Genomic DNA, 22,108 nt, shown 5'->3' on the forward strand with positions numbered 1-22,108 from the left:
AAGTGGGACAAAAGGGTTGGAATCTTCAAGGACCACTGCAATATGTCGGCAGTATAAGAAGGTTTCGCTAATATGTTCCTAAGCGTGGTTAAGCCCTGGTGGGAAAGAACAGATATGTCAGGCACCACATGAATGTGAATACTTTTCTGATATGGGTGACATATTGTCACACTATGGGAGGGAGGCAAGAGGTTAGCAGGAGGCACCAATGAATAGCACCTGTCTTTGCTTCTAAGTTAAAAGTCGATGTGGTCATGTTTGTCTCTAAAAATATATAAAAACGAAGCATTTAAAATTTTTTTGCTGTGTATCAGGCATGGTGTTTTGTCCAATTATAGATGATTCAAGATGAAGGCGCTCCTGGGGATTATCTACCTCAGAGCCCACCAACCGTGTGTTTCAGAGTGCCAGGCATACCATCTTGATCACACTCTGAGCCAGAGCTGAGAGAGTGACTTCCTTTTGCTTTTCCAGGGTAGAGAGAGGAGCCATGCTTCTGGGACTCGCTTGCAGTTAGGTGTGATGAACCAACATGCCCACTTCCAGGTCCGAACCATTAAAATCTCTGACAAGTCAGGCCCTCTGAAGAAGGTGCTAGAGGCCACTTGGTAACCATCTGGAGAGCAGTTTTATCACTCAGCCCGACTCTCAGCTACAGATCGACCTGATGTGCGTAGCAAACTTCTGTTCTGTTATGTTACTAAGATTCAGTGTTATTTGTTACACCACTAGTGTTAATAAAATTATTAACACTCCCCTTCGATCTAAATAGCACTACATTTGTCATTTTTGCATGAAGAGTTTCCACATAAGGATGTATTTTTTAAAAGGAAGAATCCTAGTGGCAATAGTGTTAGAAAGGATTTTTTTAATCGAAGTTAAGCTTTCTTGCTCAGAAGATGTACTGAGATGCAGATATGTTAACCATCTAACTACCTTGTGATTGCCACCCATTGAATACCTACACCGCTATACTGATTCTGGGATTGTTCTGTGAAAGTCAATGGTACCTGCGATGCCACTTGACCCCTAAGAGAAATATGCAAGTAAACTGAAGTGGAATTAAAAAAAAATAAGCTCAAGTGATTGCTTAATTGATCGATTATTTAATTGCCTGAAAAAAGGGAATACGCTGATCTGATTATTCAGCATTTCAGATGTCTTCTCTTGACGACATTTTCTAGGTACCTGAGGTTGTGCATTCTCTTCTAAGTTTTACAATAGGCTTTACCGAAGGATTGTTGTCTTTAGGGTTTTATTTTTGTTAAGTAATTATTTGAAAGTAGTTGGGCTTATCTAACATTGAAAAGACATTTCATCAAATGCCAACTGCACAGGTGCTAAGCTCTGTATAAGTTCTTGGGAATATGAAGAGATATGTTTCTTGCCAAAAACTTCTGGTCAAGTAGTGACACAGAGATATAAGCAAATATTACAAAACCCCATGACACATGTTCACATGTAAACGAAAAGCTACAGATGTGCCAAGGAAGAATCACAGCTGTATTATATTCCTTGGATCTCATGTACTTTAATATCTCATGCAAATGAAAATAATTTATCTCAAAGATTATTCATTATCAGCTACAAATGAGATTCAAAGGAACAGTGATGAGTCCATTATTCACAACAAACAGGCAGTCCCTTCACATGGATTGTTGCCGGTAGTACCAATGAATTTCTACTTGTGAATCATAAAAAAATGAAAGGTTATGTAAGGTGCTTTCACAGTGAAAGAGGAAAGAAGACCAGGACGTTGGGGTCAAAATATGTGTGGATTCTACTAGTTTCTGGGACAGCCTAGAGACCCGTGATGAATTTATATACCTTGTGTATTCTTGTGGTGGAAAAGAAAAATAGACACTCAGACATGGAAAGGACCCTGGAGATCATCTCATCCAACAAGATGAATAAGCATTTCTTTTCCATTGCCAATAATCTGATGAAATCTGATGAATACAACTCTCTCGAGTAATAGGTGGTCATGAATTGAGCCGGCCATGGCTCAGCCCAGGCTACTAGGTTTTCCACTCCACAAAAAATAAACCTTTGTTCATAAACAAAACCAATTTAAGTTAGACAGCTTTCATCACTACTATGAATATTCTAACAATGTAGGAGTAAAAAGAAATACACCTTGGGACAGACATAGATGAACTTTCATTTGGCTCCATTTGAGACTTTGACAGACTTTTCTTATACCTCTTTCAAAGGAATTATTTTAAAGGGCAAGTAGAATATCTTTTAACGAAACTCATGAAATACACTAAAAATGAAGTATTTCTTAATGGCTGGTGATCTTTGTCTAATCATGAAAACAACTTTTAAAAAATGTACCTTAGCCAATAACATTGAGGCCGGGCCAAAGAGAGAAGCTGTGTTTTCTGATGTCTGTAGTCCCAGCACTTACAACTCCCAGGGCTTCCGCTTCTCTTTAGGGTGGAACTTAATCCCAGCCATGATCATTCATTTAATCAAGCACACTTTTAAAAAAAACATTCTGGTTCACAGGGTGTGGAGCCCTGGTGGGGTAGTGGGTACTTGTTGGGCTGTGATCCACCTGGTCGGCAATTCAAAAGCACCGGCAGCTCTGTGGAAGAAAGATTGGCTTTCTACTCCTGTAAACAGTTACAGTCTGGGAAACCCACAGGGGGTTGCTATGAGTCATCGTTGACTCAATGGAGGTGAATTTGGATTTGGTTTTTGGTTATTAAGGAAAGCAGTTGCATAGAAGTTGAGTTTTCATCGGATGTTCTCAAAACTAGTTTCATATCACAACCATCAGAAAGAGATTTCGAAAGAGACAGATTACTAATGTTTACCCAGAATCACAGATTACACAGTTGCTTATGTAAGGGCCTGGGAATACTTTTCTTTTTCATTCTACTTAAGCTTTCCAGGTGATTCTGGTATGTAATTGGGTTTGGAATTTACCCATGGAATTTATCAAATATTTTGATAACTGAAATTAATTATTAATACCATGTCCTTATATATTGACAGCAAACTATAGGATAATGATAGACTTTTAAAAATAACATTTATTTTATAAAAAATGAAGTGTGTTGGGGCCCCAATTATCTCCACAAATATAGTATCTCTAGAATATATTTTGCAGAGGAAGTGTTTGATAATTGGCATAGCTATCATTTAGTACTTAAGTATATTCTGAAAAACAGAGATGAAAGGGATCATCCACATGGTATCTCAGATGGGCTAGTTATGATTTTCATCTTTTTTTTTTTTTTAAGATGACAGATGAGAAGGCGGCCACTAGCAGACAGGAAAACACAGGGCACACGGTGGCTGGCTTTCCAACCACTCAGTGGAGGCTGTTTTATTTTGGGTGTATTGCATTGTTTTTTCTAGCCACAGGCACAATTCCAAATCACCCTATAAATTGCTTTCATAACTAGAGCTCCGAGGGGAATTCAACAAGGTTTCCTGGATGTAATTACCAAATTGGAAGTTAGCCAGATTCCCAGGACTGCAACCCTTACACTTGTGAACAGGACTGTTTGATTGTAATAATCACACCCAGTCAGCAACTTGGAATTTGGAATCCTTAGAAAGCAACTTTATGCTTCAAGAAAACAACCATGGGGCCAAGGTCACAAGTGGAATAGTATTTCCACAGAGCTATGGACTGGAGTTTGGGAAAAAGATGAGCAGGACCCAGCAGCTAACAATATAACAAACCGGAACTATAAGACATTTGTTTTTGCATCTCAGGTGTTTAATAATTGAATGCTAGAACAGATGTGTAGTTCTTTAAATTTTCTCCACCTTTGTTTTTCTAAGAAATTCTACACATTTCTCATAGCTGTATTTCTACCTGCTATGTGTGTCATTTTTCTTCTTTTTCAATGACAATGTGGTTAACAATACAGCTATCTGTGAACACGAGCATGGCCCAAGATGTCAAAATGTACTCTAACGGTTTTTCACATTGCATGCGTTTGATGAGTTGCACGAGGCATCTATTGACACTGCTTGCTGTCATTTGCCACTCCACATTTTTGTTTTATTCATGGAATGAGTCTCTCTGCTCTGGACTCAGGACATGTTATTGGAACGGGTCTCCAGTGGGATCTGGTGCTGTTTCGTCGAAGCACATCACGGTCCAGCTGGTTTTCAGCACAGTTTGTTGGCATCCTATTACCACGCTCACATCCTGTTCCTCTAATTAAAAGTAGAGGTCCTTCCACATAACTCTTCTTCCCAATATTGCTCCAAATTTCTCATCTGGTTGGCCTTCTTTCCTCCTCTCTATCTGGAAGTTTCTCTGGAGAGCTGAGTAGTTAATAATTTGAGTTCTGGAGTCACACTTAGAAGATTCAAATCCAAGTTTACTTGCTTACTAGCTGTGCATCCTTGGGTAGCCTGCTTTGCTTCTCTGTACCGTCAGAGTCTTATCTGTAAACACTAGGAGACTATCAGTACTTCATGTACTGAGATGTATTTAGGATTCAATAGGTGGGTAACTAGCATTTATCTTCATCATCCTTCAAGTCCTGTCTCTTCTGCCAAGCCCTCTTCTTTCGCCAAGGCCACAGGCACTCTCACCGCTTCATCCTTTACTAATGAATGAGGAAAAGAACACCGTCACTTACTATGCACAGTAACACACTGTCACATATATGTAACATCTCCCTCAATGTCTCCCTCGTTGTTGTTGTGGATTTGTGCCGCTAACATCATTCTGACTCACAATGACCCCATGTGATGGTATCAGACAGCCTCATGGCATTTTCTAGGCTGTAATCTTTACAAGAGCAAACTGCCAGGTCTTTCTTCAATGGAGACACTGGGTAGATGGGAAACTCCTATCTTGATTGGCAGCTGAGCTCTTAAGTCTAATGCCACTAAGGCTCCTTTCCAGAGAATGGAGAGCAGAGTTTAGACTCCTGTATTAAATCCAGTGCTTGTCCCTTAGGACATATATGATTATATATTTTTTAAATGTTGACTGTTGATGCTAAGTCTATAAAAAAAATCTAAAACTAAAAGTGGGGAGTTACTAAAAAAATTAAATGTCATTAAAAATAATGACACTTTGAACAATCAAATCTCACAAACCCACTCACTGGCACTGAGTTCATTCTGACTCATGCTGCTCCTAGAGGACAGAGTAGATTTCTGTGGACTTCCCAGACCCTAAATCTTCAGGCAAGCCCAAAACCCCATCTTTCTCTAGCAAAACGCTGGTGTTTTTAAACTGCTGGCCTTGCAGTTAGCAGCCCAACGCATAACCCACTATGCTACCAAGGTAGCATTTAAAATATTACTGCTCAATAAAGGGCACTACATTTCTCTTAAGGTGATCAAGCCTGTTATTTTCCATGCATTTTATCCCAAGGCCTCAGGTAAAGTCCCAGGGGGTATTAGCTAACTTTCATAGGATCTGAAGAACCAGAGAAACCTAACACATACACCACAATAGGAGGCCCTCCAATGTGCTTAGGGAAAGAAAAATGTAGAGTCCCTGAAATATGGAGCCAATCACGGAGATGGTTGGAAACACATGGAGCATAAAGAGTGGTGCCTAAGGTGCTAAGCAAAAAGTGTATGACTGTCTCATCTCATTTCCGTTCTAGGCCCTCACACGATGGTTCATTCTTAATCAAGCTACTAGGCCAGGAAATGAGACGATGAACTCTATTAAGATTAAACAGCTCCTCTTTTGCTCACTGCCAAATGATCATTGTAGGCTATTATAAAATAAAATAAAAAGTCAACACTTAAGTCAAATCATAAAAAAAGCTATCAAAATGTGAAGCTATTTCTCAACATGTCCTCCGTCTAAGGCTAGAGGATTCTGAAGACTGTGTTTCCATCTAAGTGTCAAAAGACATGTCACTCTGTGGACCTACGTGTGCCTGACTGAAGCCAGGGCATTTCCAATCACCTCATATGCATGAGAAAGCTGAACAATGTATAAGAAAGACCAACGATTAAGAAAGAGGACCGATGTCTTTGAACTATGGCATTGGCACCAAATATTGAAAGTATGATAGACTTTCAAATCTGTCTCGGAGGAAGTACACTTAGAAGGGTTCTTAGAAGCTAAATGAGGATGGTGAGTGTGGTAGTTACATAATCTGGTGTCAGTTTGAGGATTGGGAGTGAAGGGGTGCAGTCTAGCCTGTCAATCATTATATAGTCAATGTGTCCTCTGTGTGGGCATGGCCTTCTACTGAGAATTCTGGGAAATCCAGTATTTCCTTCTTGGAGGCATGAGCCCCCTCTCTCTCTTTCCTTACTTTGAGCGAGACATCCCTGAGGAGAAGCCACATGGACCTACCCTGATGCAGCCCTGGGAACTGGAGAAGCCACACCAAGACCCCTGCCAGCATTGAGGTACTTACAACGCCACTGGATTCAAAGATTTTCTACCCACAGGGCTCTGATCGTCCTGCATTTGGCATCATTGCATGTGTTTCATAAGTCTGAAGAGGACTTTATAGATTGGTATCAGACATATGGGCGTGGACTGCACTGGGATGCTTTCTTAATGTATAATTCCCTTTATAGAAACTCTCTCTTATACACATATGAGCGCCAATGGATTTGTTTCTCTACTCTACTCGGACTGACACAGCGAGACTTTGTTTCACATACTCTATCGTTTATATATGTTATCAGGAGAGACCAGGTCCTGGAAAAGGACATCATGTTTGGTAGAGCAGAGAGTCGATTGAAAAAGAGGAAAACCCTGAAGGAGATTTTAACATAGCTTCAATAATGGGTTCAATCACTAAAAAGGTGTGAGGATGGAGCAGGACTGTGTTTCAATCTATTATACAAAGGGTCATTGTGTTACAGCAGACTGGACAGCACCTAACAATTAACGAAAGTCTTTCATAAAGAATTCTTTGAGTCATGCCAAGTCAAAATCATAGATTTGACATCCTCAAGGGCCTCAAATACTGTTGCTTTCCAATGTTATTTGAGTTCACGGACAAAAAGGACTCTGAAGAAACAAGATTATGACTGTATGGCAGAGGGGGTAAGATTTACCAAAAAAATTCTCATTGGACAACCCTTACCACCCTGGAAGAATAAGAAGGTGCATTTCTTTTATGATTATCTCTGCAGGTCTATCTAGATAAGATAGGTGGAATAAACAATCTGGAGGAGAAAACAACGGGACCAATGTTTCTTGGGGGACATGGGAGAGGGGAAGGTGGGGGAAAGGATGTGGTGTTAACAAACCCAGGGAGAAGGGAACAACAAGTGATCAAAAATCAATGGCGAGGAGGGTGTAAGAGGACTGGTAGGGCTTGATCCAGGGCAATGTAATGAGAGGAATTACTGAAACCCAAATGAAGACTGAGCATGATAGTGGGACAAGAGGAAAGTAAAAGGAAATGAAAGAACTAGGAGGCAAAGGGCATTTATAGAGGTCTAAATACAGGCATGGGTATATATAAGTATATTTATATATGATGATAGGGAAATAGATCTATGTGCATTTATATATATAGGTTTAGTATTAAGGTAGCAGATGGACATTGGGCCTCCACTCAAGTACTCCTTCAATGCAAGAACACTCTATTCTATTAAACTGGTATCCCATGATGCTCACCTTCCCAACATGATGGCTGACTACAAAGCGGGTGCATAAGCAAATATGGTGAAGAAAGCTGATGGTGCCTGGCTATCAAAAGATATAGCATCTGGGGTCTTAAAGCTTTGAAGGTGAATAAGCGGTCATCAATCTGAGAAGCAACAAAGCCCACATGGAAGAAGCACACCAGCCTGTGTGATCATGAAATGTCAATAAGATCAGGTATCTTCCATCAAAGAACAAAAAGTCATATCATTGTAAATGAGGGAGAGTATGGAGTGGAGACCCAAAGCCCATCTGTAGGCAACTGGACATCCCCTTACAGATGGGTTGCAGGGAGGAGACAAGCCAGTCAGTGTGCAGTGTAGCAATGATGAAACATACAACTTTCCTCTAGTTCTTTAGTGCTTCCTCCCCACCACTAGCATTATCCCAATTTTACCTTACAAATCTGGCTAGACCAGAGGATGTACACTGGTACAGATAGGAACTGGAAACACAGGGAATCCAGCATAGATGAACCCCTGAGGACCAGTGGTGAGAGTGGCAATACAGGGAGGGTAGAGGGAAGGTGGGGTATAAAAGGGGAACCGATCACAAGGATTTGTATATAACCCTCTCCCTGGGGGACAGACAACAGAAAAGTGAGTGAAGGGAGATGTCAGACAGTGTAAGACATGACAAAATAATAATTTATAAATTATCAAGGGTTTGTGAGGGAGGGAGGGTGGGGAAGGAGGAGAAAAAATGAGCTGATACCAGGGGTTCAAGTAGAAAGAAAATGTTTTGAGAATGATGATGGTAACAAATGCACAAATCTGCTTGACCCAATGGATGTATGTATGGATTGTGAATAGAGGTGTACGAGCCCCCAATAAAATGATTTTTTTTTATAAAAAGAACTAAAATAAATAAATTTTAAAAGAAAACCTCAGTACAATTTTTCTAATATTTGTCTCACTGGTGCATTTTTTCATTATTTTTTTTTTCATAGCAAGCTTCTGAGATTGCCCTATGTCCTTTGAGAAAATTAAGAGTCTCCCTTTTGTATCTTAAAATATAGGTGCCATATCTTTCTGCCTTCAATTTAACTGGTCCAGCTGATGCCCTTGGAAGCCAATGTTGTTTGGATCTTAGATCTGAAGGTAGTCTAAGAAGATTAAGAAAGTATATTACTCCAAAAAGTTGTATACAGTATCGACTGATCAAAGTGACATGTTTAAACATGTTTTGTTTGTAATAAACTCATGTACTGTCACCCTCGTAGCAATATCTTTTGATAGTATGCACTCAATGGTTCCACTGAATAAACTGTTGAATAAATAAATAAATTAAATGGGATAGGCCTGTTTTATCTGTAGTGCCTAAAATATCATCATCTTCCTGTGAATAATTCAGAGAAACAGAAAGATGTTAGTACATTCAGGAAGATTTATAACTGGGTGCATAGTCTACTTAACAGACACGGATTAGCCATTGATGGTTAATAATGCTCATGGCTCTTCTATATTCAATTTATCTTTTAAATCAGCCACTGAGATAAATATATAGAAATCATGCAGTCTGACTAATGACTTGTAGTTAGAAAGGCCAGTGAAACTTGCATTTAGGATCAGAACATATCTGAATATACAGATGCAAGAGGGAAAAAATGTTTGAACATTAAACCAACTTCTAAATGATACATTATTCCAATGGCTGCCACGACTTTATTTTGTATAGTCCTCACAATACTAGATCCAAACACAGCCCACTGCCATAATGACCAATCCTACTCAGATCGACTTTATACAAGCTTTCCAAGGAGTAGACAGCCTCAATTTGTCCTCCATGGTGCAGCTCATGGGTTTGAACTGTTGACTTTACAGTTAGGAATCTGATGCTTGCCCAACAGTGCTACCGGGCTCATTAGTCCTCACAAGAGCACTTTGTTTTTTTTCCAAAGCAAGCAAAACCAAGTTGAGAAAAGCAAGAGTTTGCCTAAATTTCCTTGACAGTGGTTTCATGGAAGTAATATACTCAGCAGTATTATGGAGACTGGGCTTCAGCAGTTCACAAAACAGGTCTGCCCTTAAGAAGCTTCTGTCTGAATTGGGAAAGACAATTGATTTGTGACACAGCAAGAAGGTGAATACAGGTTGCAATGCTTCCAAAGCCACTGAACCAAAGTCTTAGGCAATATTCCGTGGTCATTACGGTTTTCACTGGCCAATGGTTGCAAGCAGATCGTCAGGTCTTTCTTCTGAGTCTATCTTAGTGTGGAAACTCCACAGCTACAAGGTGAGCTTCTCTGGCAACTGTGCCACCATGCAGTACTCAGTCTGTTTATCCAAATTCCCAGAGAAATAAAGCGGTATTCTGCTAGAAGTAACCCCCCAAAGTAAACATTCTTTACAAGTACAGATTAAGTCTTCAGTCTCCTGATAAAGTCTTAAAGGTTTTAATTGAGAACAGACTCAGATTCAACTGCCAGAGAACAGTACTGCTGATGCACAAAGACCATCTCCTCCTGCCTTTTCAGAGGATTCCTGACTACAACCGCAGTAGGGTGAAGCATGGTTAGTCACTGGCGGTCCTGAAGCAGCACGTTCAGTTGACAGTACATTTTTAGAAGAAAAACAGATGAAACAGAAAGAATTCAGAGGTCAACAGCCAGAACACACAGGTATTCAAAGACTTGGAAGTGGAATGAAATAGGTTTTCAGAAAGGTCAAGGTTGGATAGCAACATAAGGAATATTTTCTGAGAAATGAAGGTGAGCTATGTCTACTTCACAGGCTGCTCCCACAATTAAATATAATAATGTATGTGAAACCACTTTGTCAGCAGCAAATGCTCTGTAAGTGCTATATATCCTTATTAAAGCAGAAAGCCTGTCATATAGAAGGTTTTTAGAGTTCTCTCTGTGGCCCTAAGAGGTAGAGGTGGATCAGAGAGCTAGAAGCATTTCTGTTAAGAAGGATTTTCTGTAGATGAAAGGGGGGCGTTTGGTCAACTGATTGCCTCTTCCTCATGTCTGGGTTGATGAGCTGAAGATACCGTAAGGACAGTAGAAGGGAGTTCTCCCTTTGGTGGTCTATTAGGTGTGTGTGTGTGTGTGTGTGTGTGTGTGTGTGTGTGTGTGTGTGCATTTAACAACTTTGAAATGATAGTGGCAAATGATATTTTCTTCCTCTTGTTTCTCTAGCAGGTCCTGGGACGCATTCATTCCACAAAAAATATAAATTTTCTCCCTTAATTAACCAATAAAGAGTTACCAAATAAACCAGGTATGCTACTTGGCTGGACTCCACTTGACAGTACTTATTATCAAAGTAATTAGAAAAGTGTAACTTCTCTATCCTAGCAAAGGTCAACAATCAAATAAAAGACAGCTATAACAATGGCATTTCTCACGAAGTGATGGTGGCATTTTTAAACCAGTGAAACTTGTCTTTTTGTAAAAAAGTAGAAACAATGAAAATTATTATTGAGTGACTGGTAAACATCATCATGATGAATAGTTCTTGCGAGAATAAACTAATTGAGATGATAATTAGTCATAATTAGCATTATTAGCAGTAAATCCCATTTCAACAAAAAGAAAATGTATTTGGCTAAGAGGATATAATTTTGTTGTTGGTATTGTGCAAGTTTCTGTGTGTGCTTGCTTTATGGTTCAGCTAGGTCACTCATTGTATTTGCCCATCAATTATTTGAGAGATGACAGTAGATTTTCATTTTAACAAAAGTCTATTACAGAAAGCAGCAGAGCTTTGAGAAACCTTCTCCTTGATTCAGTGAGCAACTTGGTAGTGCCGTGGTTAAAGCACTAGGCAGCTAGCTGTAATGATTTGGGCCATTTTTACTCAGTCCTTCAGAGGTTGCTATGAGTTAGAATTGACTCTGGGGTGGGGGGCAGTGCGCTTGGATTTGGGGGGTTCTCTTTGATGCATCTGGAAACTTTTCACTGGTTCTTATCACTCTCTGCCATCCACATACCTCGTAATGTCCATTTACTAGCGCTGCGCCTCCCAACATGTCTGTCAGAAGGTGTTAGTGTCTAGAAGAAAGGAAAACTTTGTTTTCTGTTTCAGTATACCACTTATATATTTGTACACTATTTTATCATAGAGAGCCATCTTGTAAAAAAACGTCCCATGTTATCCATAATTTTCAAAGTTGTGTTTATTAAATAGACCAAATTTCTGTCTCCATGAAATCTCCACAAGATATTTTGGACATTTTGGTCTACATTTTTAAAAAAGAATTCTTTGATTTTTTAATTTAAAAAAAGAGGTGGGAGATTTACATTTAAAAAAGCTGATGAAAGTCAGATCAGCCACAAGAGGAGACCCAGAAGTAGAAGGTGGTCAATCGCTCTGTGGAAGCACAGCATTCAAATAATCAGAAAGTTCAAAGAAACAAGCAGATACACCAATCTGTGACCTAAGTACTAAGAATATGGAAAATTACCGTGGAAAAATACAAATTGAGGTCAAAGATCGTGAGTTTAAATTCGAGAATAGAGTATGTTTTCTAAAAGGAACTAAAGGCATTGTTTTAAAAATAATCTCTAAAATGTGCTTAAAAGGAAAAAAACAAATTCCTAGAAAGGTATTTTCTACTTAGGGTCATAGGGCAACATCACAATGATCCAGGATTTCAGCAACCAAAATGGAAAATTGCATTTTTCATAGCATTTGATCTAACCTTATTGTGGGGTTGGTGTGGAAGAATACCTTAAAAACAATTAGGATAAGAAAAACACAAATCCTGCACTTGTCTTTGATAATCAATATTTTTCCAGAGAAGCCTCCAAAGCCCAAAGGCCACCTTAGATATAAATTCAAATGAAAACACAGAGAAGTTTTAGAGTTTAAATGATCTAAAGAAATGTGATGATCGTTGACATTAATAAATTAAAAAAAGAACTACATGGTACTTACAGTTAGATAATAGTCATTTCATAGCTCTTTACATCTCTCAATGCACTTATCAATAATTTATTAGGAAAATGTCAAATGTGCTCATCAGGGAGGTATACAGGATAATGGTACTTGCTTTTAATAACAGTTCATGCAAGAGGGTGCAAAATGACAGTCAGGTGTTGGAGGCACGCTTCCAACACTCCCGCCCCACCTTCTACTTCAATAATACGGGACAGAAATCATGGGAGCCAAAAATGAGTTCTTTAAAATGCAGTCTGCCAGAGGGAAACACGGATGAAGCATGGCCTGTCATGAACATACTTTATCACACTATCCTAGAGCTGAGGACTCTAAGATATATTTAGAAACCCTTGTTTTGTCATGAAATCCCCCAGCTGATCCCATATTATCTCATGATTTCAATCGGGTTAATGTTTTTCTCTCAGTCATCGCTTAGTTGCCCAGATGCCATCCTTTCCCATTAAGGGAATGTGAGCATGACAAGGTCATGGGTGTGACTGGCCACAGCCACCCCAGAATGGGTGTCTGGAAGAGTGATGGCCCCCTCCAAGGGAGCTCCGACGGCGACGTAGGGTGAAACAAGAAAACTGCCTCCTCACGTTGGATGGCCAACATGTAACTGGAAGTGCAATTTGCAGGCCAGGATTTGCTTTGCATTTTTAAGAGTCGATGCTGTAGGAATTGCAACTTATTTTGTAGAGGACATTAGTGTTTCGATTGCATAAACCTATTGAGAGCATGTTTATTCCTTGAGGTCAGAAGGTCTATATAACTTATTTTTAAAAGCTTCATCGTTCTCTTGAGGAGTAGTTGGTGGGTTCAAACTGTTGCCTTGATGGGTAGCCACCCACTATCCCACCAGGGCCATCTCTCTTTCTGTCTTGCTCCAAGTTTCTGTGGTTCTAAGTACCATGCCACCTGCAGGTGCTGCTGAGACCACATCACTGCATCGGGTGCTCCTGCAACGTCAGTACATGTGAATTTTATCTTCCGGAAGCTCACAGCCCAATGGTTGTATCTGGTCCAAGTCTAATTTATAGCATTCATATAAAGAGGGTGCTGGGAAATAATGTCAACTCTTGATTTATATTTGTTTCAGCCAAGAAAACATGAACTCACTATTACATAAGATATAAAATGTGATCTGTTCAATACACTTCTAGCTTTCCCTCTATCTCTTAGAATACTTAAAATTTCTCAGATTGCACGCTACTACATGTCGATGGAATGCAATTTAAGTTTTTGCCTAAAATGGTAATGGGAGAGTATAAGCCACATACCACCCACACACATACACACACACACACACACACACACACACACAGGTCAAGGAATAAAATACTGAAGAAGTTAAATGTAGAAATGACCAAATGTTGGAATCCAGAAAGTATTCTTGGAGGAAGGAGCTTGCTGCTGGCTGACAGAGTAAACTATATGAAAGTTCATTGACATTTATTAGAGATTGTATGTTTTTAATGATTTTTATGATTTTAAGATCACTTAGATCAATTAATAATTCATTAAAGAGCTTTCATTTCTAGACAACCTTAAAAATGAAAGAATATGGAGCTACATCTGGGACCAGTTCCTCACTATCGTGTGATCCATATTCTTGCAACTTTCTGAATGTCAACAGCAGACTAACACCACTGAAATCTTCAGGAAGCTGTAATTTTACAGGGTAGGAAAATGCATTCACGCACCAAAATGGCACAGATAGAATGGGAACTATATGGGCCAAGACTAAGCACTGATCAGAAGGTAGAATAGCAAATAAGAACATAAGTGAATTGGAGATTAAAATAATTATATTTAAAATGGTAAAATGTATTTCTGAATCCACACAGTGTTAATAACTTCCATCGATTATTTGTCAGGTACTAGACCCTGTCAGAATCAACTCTATGGCAGTGAGGGGGAGACCCTGTGCTAGGCACTAGAGATGTACAAATCAATACCACCATCTCGGAACTCTAGGAATTTGAAGCATGGAAAAACAATAACATGAATAAAAAATAATATCAGAGTGTAGTAATGTACAATGAAGGAACTGCCAACACATTTTAATATATTGAATCAGGAAATTTGGAACCAGATCGGGCACTTACCAGCATCTGACTTTGTATCTCAGTTACCTGGCCTGATAAGGTTATAGTAATATTATATTAGGTAGTTTTGGGAGAGCACTTTAGATCACTGTGTGGCCTATAGAAAGCATTGCATACAATTAGCTATTAGGAGCCCTGGTATGACTGCCAAGTAAGCATTTGATTGCTAATCAAATGGTCAGTGGTTCAAGTCTAAGATTCACTCTGGGGGAGAATAGTGAGGCTGCCTGCTCCTGAAAAGGTACAGTCTAGGAAATGCAAGAGAGGCTCCCTAGGAGTTAGCAAGGATTCCGTGGCAGTGGGTTTGTTTCTGTTTTTCTTAATAGTGTATCCATGTCTACACTGAATGAGGAAAGGAACACACTCCAGGTATTTTACTGTTCCTCTTCCAGAAAGATTTACAACCTCAGAAACTCTACGGAGCAGTTCTACTCTGTCCTAGAAGGTCCGCATTTGTCAAATCCACAGAATGACAGTGCTTGGCTTAATTTTTTTTCTCTCCCAGTAAAATAAATTAAACATAGTCATACATAAAGGAGCAATGTTAGATCCATAAATACATACAAGCATATTTTTTACAAAGAAATGGTTGGGTTTTAAAGTCATTAAATCAACTGTATATGCAGGGAAAATAAATATTTTAAAACTAGAAAATGATTAATTCATGTCGGAACAGAAATCAGCTTATTCTAAAAGCAAGGCATAATTCAACACTAAAATTTGCTTTCCTATTGGAAAAAAAATACATAAACACAAGTGACTATGGATCAACTAACCTAAATTTGACTTCAAGTGGCTGCCGTACCTGGCTACACCACTCTCTACTGAATTTCACCACCCAGTTTGCTAACTGATGCTGTTGAAATAACAATTGTCAGTGCTTCAGCCAGACACCAGTGGCTGCAGCAGACGGCAATAATGAACTCACCTTTTCACTCCATCCTTTCTCTGCCCTGTATCAAGTGATTTTTCCACTTGAAAGGTTCAAGGTTATCACTTCAGCTCTTGATTCTGTGATGTCCTTCATCCCACAGAATGAGTCAGTAATGATGTTGAGTCCAATCTGGGCTCAGTTGTCAAGAGGCTGCGCATACTTCTGCTGACCCTCTTGTACCTTCAGAAAAACTAGAAGAAGAAGAAACCAGGTCCCAAGAAAGTGATCTCTGGTGGTACTGTCTAGTAAGCACTGGACTACTAACCACAAGTTTGGTAGTTTAAACCCACCAGCCTCTCCTTGGGAGAGAGATGAGACTATTAGCTTCCATAAAGATTTACAGTCTTGGAAACACTACACAGTATAAGGTTACTACAAATTACATTGAGTCAGAATTGGCTCAATGGAAAGAGAGCGAGAGATACATGGATTGGAACCATGTACGGTGTGCTGCTTTAAGCCAAACACAAGAGCAATCATTGACTCATCATGGCCCAGGGGTATCATAATACTATACTGGAAGTTTGATGGCTGATTTTTTTTTTGGAAGTAGATCAGCAGGAATTTTTAACAAAATTCCTCTGGGTAGACTTGAGGCTCCAACCTTTAAGTTAACAGGCCAGCATGTTAACCAGTTGAGCCATCCAGTCTCAGTTTATCCTCCAAAGAATAAACATGCTAAATGACCTGTAGCCTCCTGAGCAGCAATACTAGAAATGTTAATTCCTAGCTCAACAGACCTCAGCCAATTCACAAGCCTGCTACAATAATAATAAAATTATTTTACATGTATTTTAATAAATCACTGAGTTAGCAGAAGCTAACATTAGGATGCTTACAATTACAAGTAACATAAAACCCAATTCTAACTGGTTTGCCCATTTAAAGAAGCGATTTGATCAAACTGAAAAGGCCAACAAGGCGGCAGGCATAGTATGAAACAGGGGCATATCACATCCTCAGAATTCTAGCTCCACCTCATTGCAAATTGCTGGTCTCCTGTTTCTTCTGCATGTTGGCTTTTTCTAACAGTGACCAAAACAAAAATGATGGCAGTATTTCTAGCCTGCTCTCTGCATATGATATCACCTTGAAAAATACAGGAGGCCTTTAATCCCAGCTCACCAAAGAAATACCCTGATAGAACCAATGCAGACCACTGGCGGCCCCCATTCCAACCAATGGAGCTGGGCCACCAGTGAACGCTGTGATGGACTCCTCCTAAGTCTGAGTGCTGACCCCGGGCTAGAAGAGTGGGAGGCAAGGTCACCAGTTCCATGGAGCTTTTCAAATGGCAAGGGCTACTGGGAAAGGGAACACAAGTCTGAGAGAAGCAAAGAGCAGTGCGCACAAGGCATTTCCTATTCTCTGCTACCAGCTCACATCTTTCTCCTGTTGTGTCTCAGCTAGCTGAAGCCTTGTCTTGTTATCACTGCCAAAGACTCTTTCATTAACGTTCAATAACCTCTATTTATTTGAATTTACTGTACACAGTGAGAAGTATACAGATTTTTTTTTCCTGTTAGATAAACGCAAATGTAAAGAGACAAGAAAACAAAAGAAGTCATAATGCCACCATTTATGCTCAGTAATGAGAAACAGCCCCTTTTTGAAACTGCTGTACCACCTGCTTTGCATCTGCTCGACCGACTGAGAAATGCAGGTCTGGCAACGAGAGAAAATCCATTTCAAGTAGATCTGTGACAATACAGGGCTAGAAGGTCTTGAAATCCACCAAGGGTTTTAATCAATAAGACTGACAGCACTGAGCATGCCAGAGCCGGAAAAGAGGAGTCTGCGAAAAGCATTCAAGACACAGCTTGAGTTATAAGGTTCTGGTGACAAACCAGGGCCAGCGAGGCGGGGGCACTTTCTCCCGTCTCCTCGATCTAAGGAAAGGGGAGGCAAAAAGAAGAAGGGCCATTCGCTCAGGGAGGCGTTTTGCTTTGCCCTTTTAGATTCCAACTTTCCGAACCAGGGGAGAATTCTAAAACCTATTGTCTAATTTCCAAAGTTGGGCTTGAAAAACACGACAAGTTCTTTCTAATTCTCAGCTGTAAACCCAAGCTCCTTGAGTGTGTACACGTCAGAAAAGGCAAAAGAGACTTAATTGAATTTCACAAGCCGCTTCTAAGTGGATGGCTAGGGTATACCAGGATTAATTAGTTTCGTGTTATTAATTCAATTCAGAGGTTGCTGATAAACTAAGACTATCAAACTCCATTAGGAGAAACAAAAATCTCTTAATTATGACAGCATCTTTGGGGTTGTGGGTAGGTTTTATCAGTATGTCTCTACATCCCATCTGGGTTCCCTAGTAGGATTTGTAATGGATAGGCGATGGCAACGAGGAAAGCACTTTCGGCCAATTTTTTTCACTTTTCCAATTTAGTCTCTTAAAAGATTTTTTAATGTACCTATTAAAAGGTAGTGGTCACCTTCTACCTTTTTGAATGTAAAATTCTATTTTTTCAAAAAATAAACCCCGGGGGAACGACTCTAGACTTTGTGCAACACATGAAGATAAAATGTGCAGGACCCAGAACTTGAGTCTGCCTGCTGCTTCTCGGTACTGTCATAGCATAGCGCCCGGATCCCTTCCTCATCTGCATAGATATAAAGGGTCTCTTATGACGCAAATATTTTGTTCTGTCTAGAGCAATAGCGCAACTGCGATCGGTTACATGGTGTTGCAAATACGTGCTTTCATCCTTACCCCTTTCACTCAACCTCACTTTTCCCTGGAAGCACATACAGGAGGGTGTGGACACTGGGTGGGCACGGGTCTGGATGGACAGCCACATTGCAGTTCAGGAATCGGTAGCTCCTTCTACAGCTTGCCGGACGGGGTTCCTAGAAATCTTCCATTCCTTAGCTCAGGAGGCTTCTCAGGACCTGGGACACTCCTCGAGAGATGTGACTCCGGTGGGACACTCATGTAACCTGTAAAATTATCACTAACTTTCACTGGAAATTAAGTTGCTTACTGGTGGGGACTGTAGCTTATTCATGCTTGTATCAGAGAGGAGTGCAATGGCTGACAGCCTGATGGCCTCCCAGCAGCATATTCAGAATAACTGAAGACAAGCTTCAGAACTCGTTTTTGTCTATTGTTCCAGCATGAAGCATTCCATGAAAGACTTCCTTTCATTGCTGCACCTACCAGCCTGGCATCTCTGTGAACTGAGTAACCTCTAACAAATCCCCTGCCAGAGGCTTGTAACTGCCTCCCACTGTCCACTCTCTCTCGTTCCTTTATAAAAGAATTATTCCCCTGCTTTGTTTGAGAATACTAACATAGATATCTTGGACAAGGGAATAATATTCCATTTACCAGCTAAACAGGCCATTGGAGGAAGTGATCATCATTATCAGGTGAAAGAAAATGCTATCTGCAGCTTCTAGATGATCTTCTTAACATTAAAAATGCCTGCCCTTCCAACATGTGTACAAGCATGCTTGACACAATGGATGGATGGGTGGATTGTGATAAGAGCGGCATGAGCCCCCAAAAAAATGATTAAAAAAAAAGTCTGCCCTTCTTCAGTCTTCCTCGCACTTGCTGCCTACGATGCAGATGTGAAGGCTAGTTCTCTAGCAGCTGTATTAGAGCAGGAGGCAGTACACTAAAGATGGAAGGAGTCCCTCCTTAAGAGTCCTACGTGACTCCAGACTATTGATATACATCACCATAGACATAATGCACAACCCACTGCCCTTGAGTTGATTCTTACTCACAGCAACCTGATAGGGCAGCATAAAGTGTTTCACAGGGTTTCTGAGGCTGGAAATATTTACACAAGCAGACAGTCTCATCCTCCTCTCGTGCAGAAGCTTGTAGATCAGCACTGACAATCTTGCAGTCAGCAGCCCAAAAGTCAGTCCACTGTATCACTAGGAGATACATATACAAAATCATGATATAGCTATCTCCATCTCTGCTTATAAAAGAGAGAGACTGGTAACACTCTCAGGTAAGTGTGAGACTGCTCATCACAATGTTAGTGGTTCCAATCCACCAGCTGCTCCAGGAGAGAAAAAGGAGGTTGCCTGCTTTCTTAAATACTTATGGAAACCGAAAAAGCCCTGTATAGAGTTACTGTGAGTTGGAATTTGGCTAAAAGGCAATGGTTTTGTTTTTTTGTTTTGTGTCATTTTATGGTTGTTGTTGGTTGTTGTTGTTGGCTGGGTTCATTCCTACATAATACAACCAGTACAACGAGAGACTATCTGAATTTATGCACTGACCTCTGAGCTTTTCCTAATCCCTATCCATCCAGGTTATAAATGTTTGCATATAGCTTGGCGCTCTATTCCTGAACAAGACCACCAGCCATTGACAACTGATGCTAAAGAGCACAATTCTGCTCTGTGCAGCAGGGGATCCAAGGAGTAGGAGCTGATGGCAACTGGTATACATGTTTCTCTGTCCACGGTGAACTCTGCAGCAGACAACATGTACGTGAACACCCTTCCAAGCATTTTTCATCTTTTCCCCTTCACCATGTAATAGCAGAGACTCAGAGACTCAAAAAAAGAAAAGCCATTTTCCCAGAACCTTTAAAATATCCACAGTGTTCTCAGTAAGTAACCCCAGACCTGCATGAGAATTACCTGAGATGATCACAATTCGTTATCACAGTGTCCTGGGCCTGAAACAAGATGTACTAAGTCATAATCTCTGGACTTGGGTCTTTATGTTTTAGATGCTGTCCAGGTGGCTGTAAGGCACAAAAATCCTAAGAACCACTTTATTTTTAATAGATGTCAGAGGAGATTTTTGCAACCCCACAAAGCATAACTCAGGGGTTCCCTTTATCTCTACTGAGGCTCAGGCCCCCTCCCACCTATATTGTCACAGTAATTCAAGTGTCTTGTTACACAAAGTGTGGGAAATGGACCAGCAGCATCACCACCCCCAAATACTTGCTGGAAATACAGATTCAACCTCACCCCCGATTTACCAAATCAAAGCTTGCATGTTTAACAAGAGCTGCAGGATTAGCAATGTATACCATCCACAGACCTACCACGGATGATGTCAGTGGTAGAATAATACACTGTCTATAGAGTACCAACTAGTACCAGCTCTTACCTATCACAGAACCATAGGAGAGTGTGCCATGCAAGGAGAGGATGCTCTCCTTTGTGGCTGTGGTGGTGGTTGTTATGTGGTGGCATGACGGTTCTGACTCATAGCAGCATGGTGACAACAGGACACAACACTGCCAGATGCTGACCTGGGCTCATAGCCATTGCCAGGGCCATTTGAAGTCTATTGTTCTCTCCCTCTCTCTCTGTCTTGCTGATCCTCTACTTTAGAACCATGCATGATTCAGATCCTTCCGTTTTGCTTTCTTCCCCTATTTACTTATTTCCTGGGACCGAAATCCCCAACTCCTTGTATCAAGGTCTCACCCTCCACAGAGGTGAGATTCCACAGACTCCACATTGCTGCCCCACCCCCCACCCCACCCCCCAGCCCCCAGATTGTTGTTTTGCAAACTAGCTTTCAGGTACCTACTTATTCCGCCTTTTCCTTCACCTCCTACTGAAATCCAGCGTAGAAATCTTTGATACTCAAATAACCCATCCTCATTTGTCAAATACAAATGCGCAAATGTTTGTTGACTATTATTGAACAAAACATTCCCTCCGCATGATGCCTGGCTAGTTGTGATTAATCATTGTGCTCTGAGAGACCTTTGAACAATTACAGGAGAACCCAGACCTCGATGCTAATCCGTTCTAGAAGGAGCATCCAGATGATGCCTTCGAGTTTTGAATCAATGTTTCCCATTAGAAATAATTGAGAATGGATTAATCCATTCTTGACCACCAAGTTTTTACCCTAATCTTGCCTTTTTATACAAAACATTACACAGAAATGTCAAAGTAAATAAGATCAGAATTAAATAATATCATTTAAATAAGAAACACGATATTAAAAAAGTTTTTAACAACTGCAGTATGGACCATACCTTGAGATGGATGAGGATCTGGCTCTATGGACACAGATGTGGAGAGGAGGTGTGGAGAGAGAGTCATTGTTTGGAAGGGGAATCCCCTTCCAGCAAATCAACTGGTAGCTGCTTTTCAGGAGTTTTTTCCCTTCTTTGCCTTTTTCACTAGGATCTGCCTGGCTTTCTCTAAAAAAATCCTGTCTAATGTAGTCTGCTCTTGGCGTTTCCTCAACTGTTTTCTAAAAGGGTTTACTAAATTATCATCAACAATATCGATAGCATGGTTAACGTGTTCTTTTCAAAAAACTCTTTCTTAGGACCCATATTTTTATCTAAAAACAGTACAAAGAGACACAAAACCTAAGAAAATTATAGTAAAATGCTTGTAACACCGCTGCAAAAGATTTAAGCAATGTGTACTAACAATGCCAAGTAATGCCGAGTGACTAAAACACGAACTGCTCTTGTTTATTAAAAATCACTTTCTTCTATTAAATTAGCATTCTATGATGCTCACCTTCCCGACACAACCACTGAAGACAAAGCGGTCGAATAAGCAAATGTGGTGAAGAAAGCTGATGGTGCCCGGCTATCAAAAGATA

This window comes from Echinops telfairi, unplaced genomic scaffold (genome assembly GCF_000313985.2).
Source record: "Echinops telfairi isolate 266 unplaced genomic scaffold, ASM31398v2 ScPeMD7_2;HRSCAF=8, whole genome shotgun sequence".
NCBI lineage: Eukaryota > Metazoa > Chordata > Mammalia > Afrosoricida > Tenrecidae > Echinops > Echinops telfairi.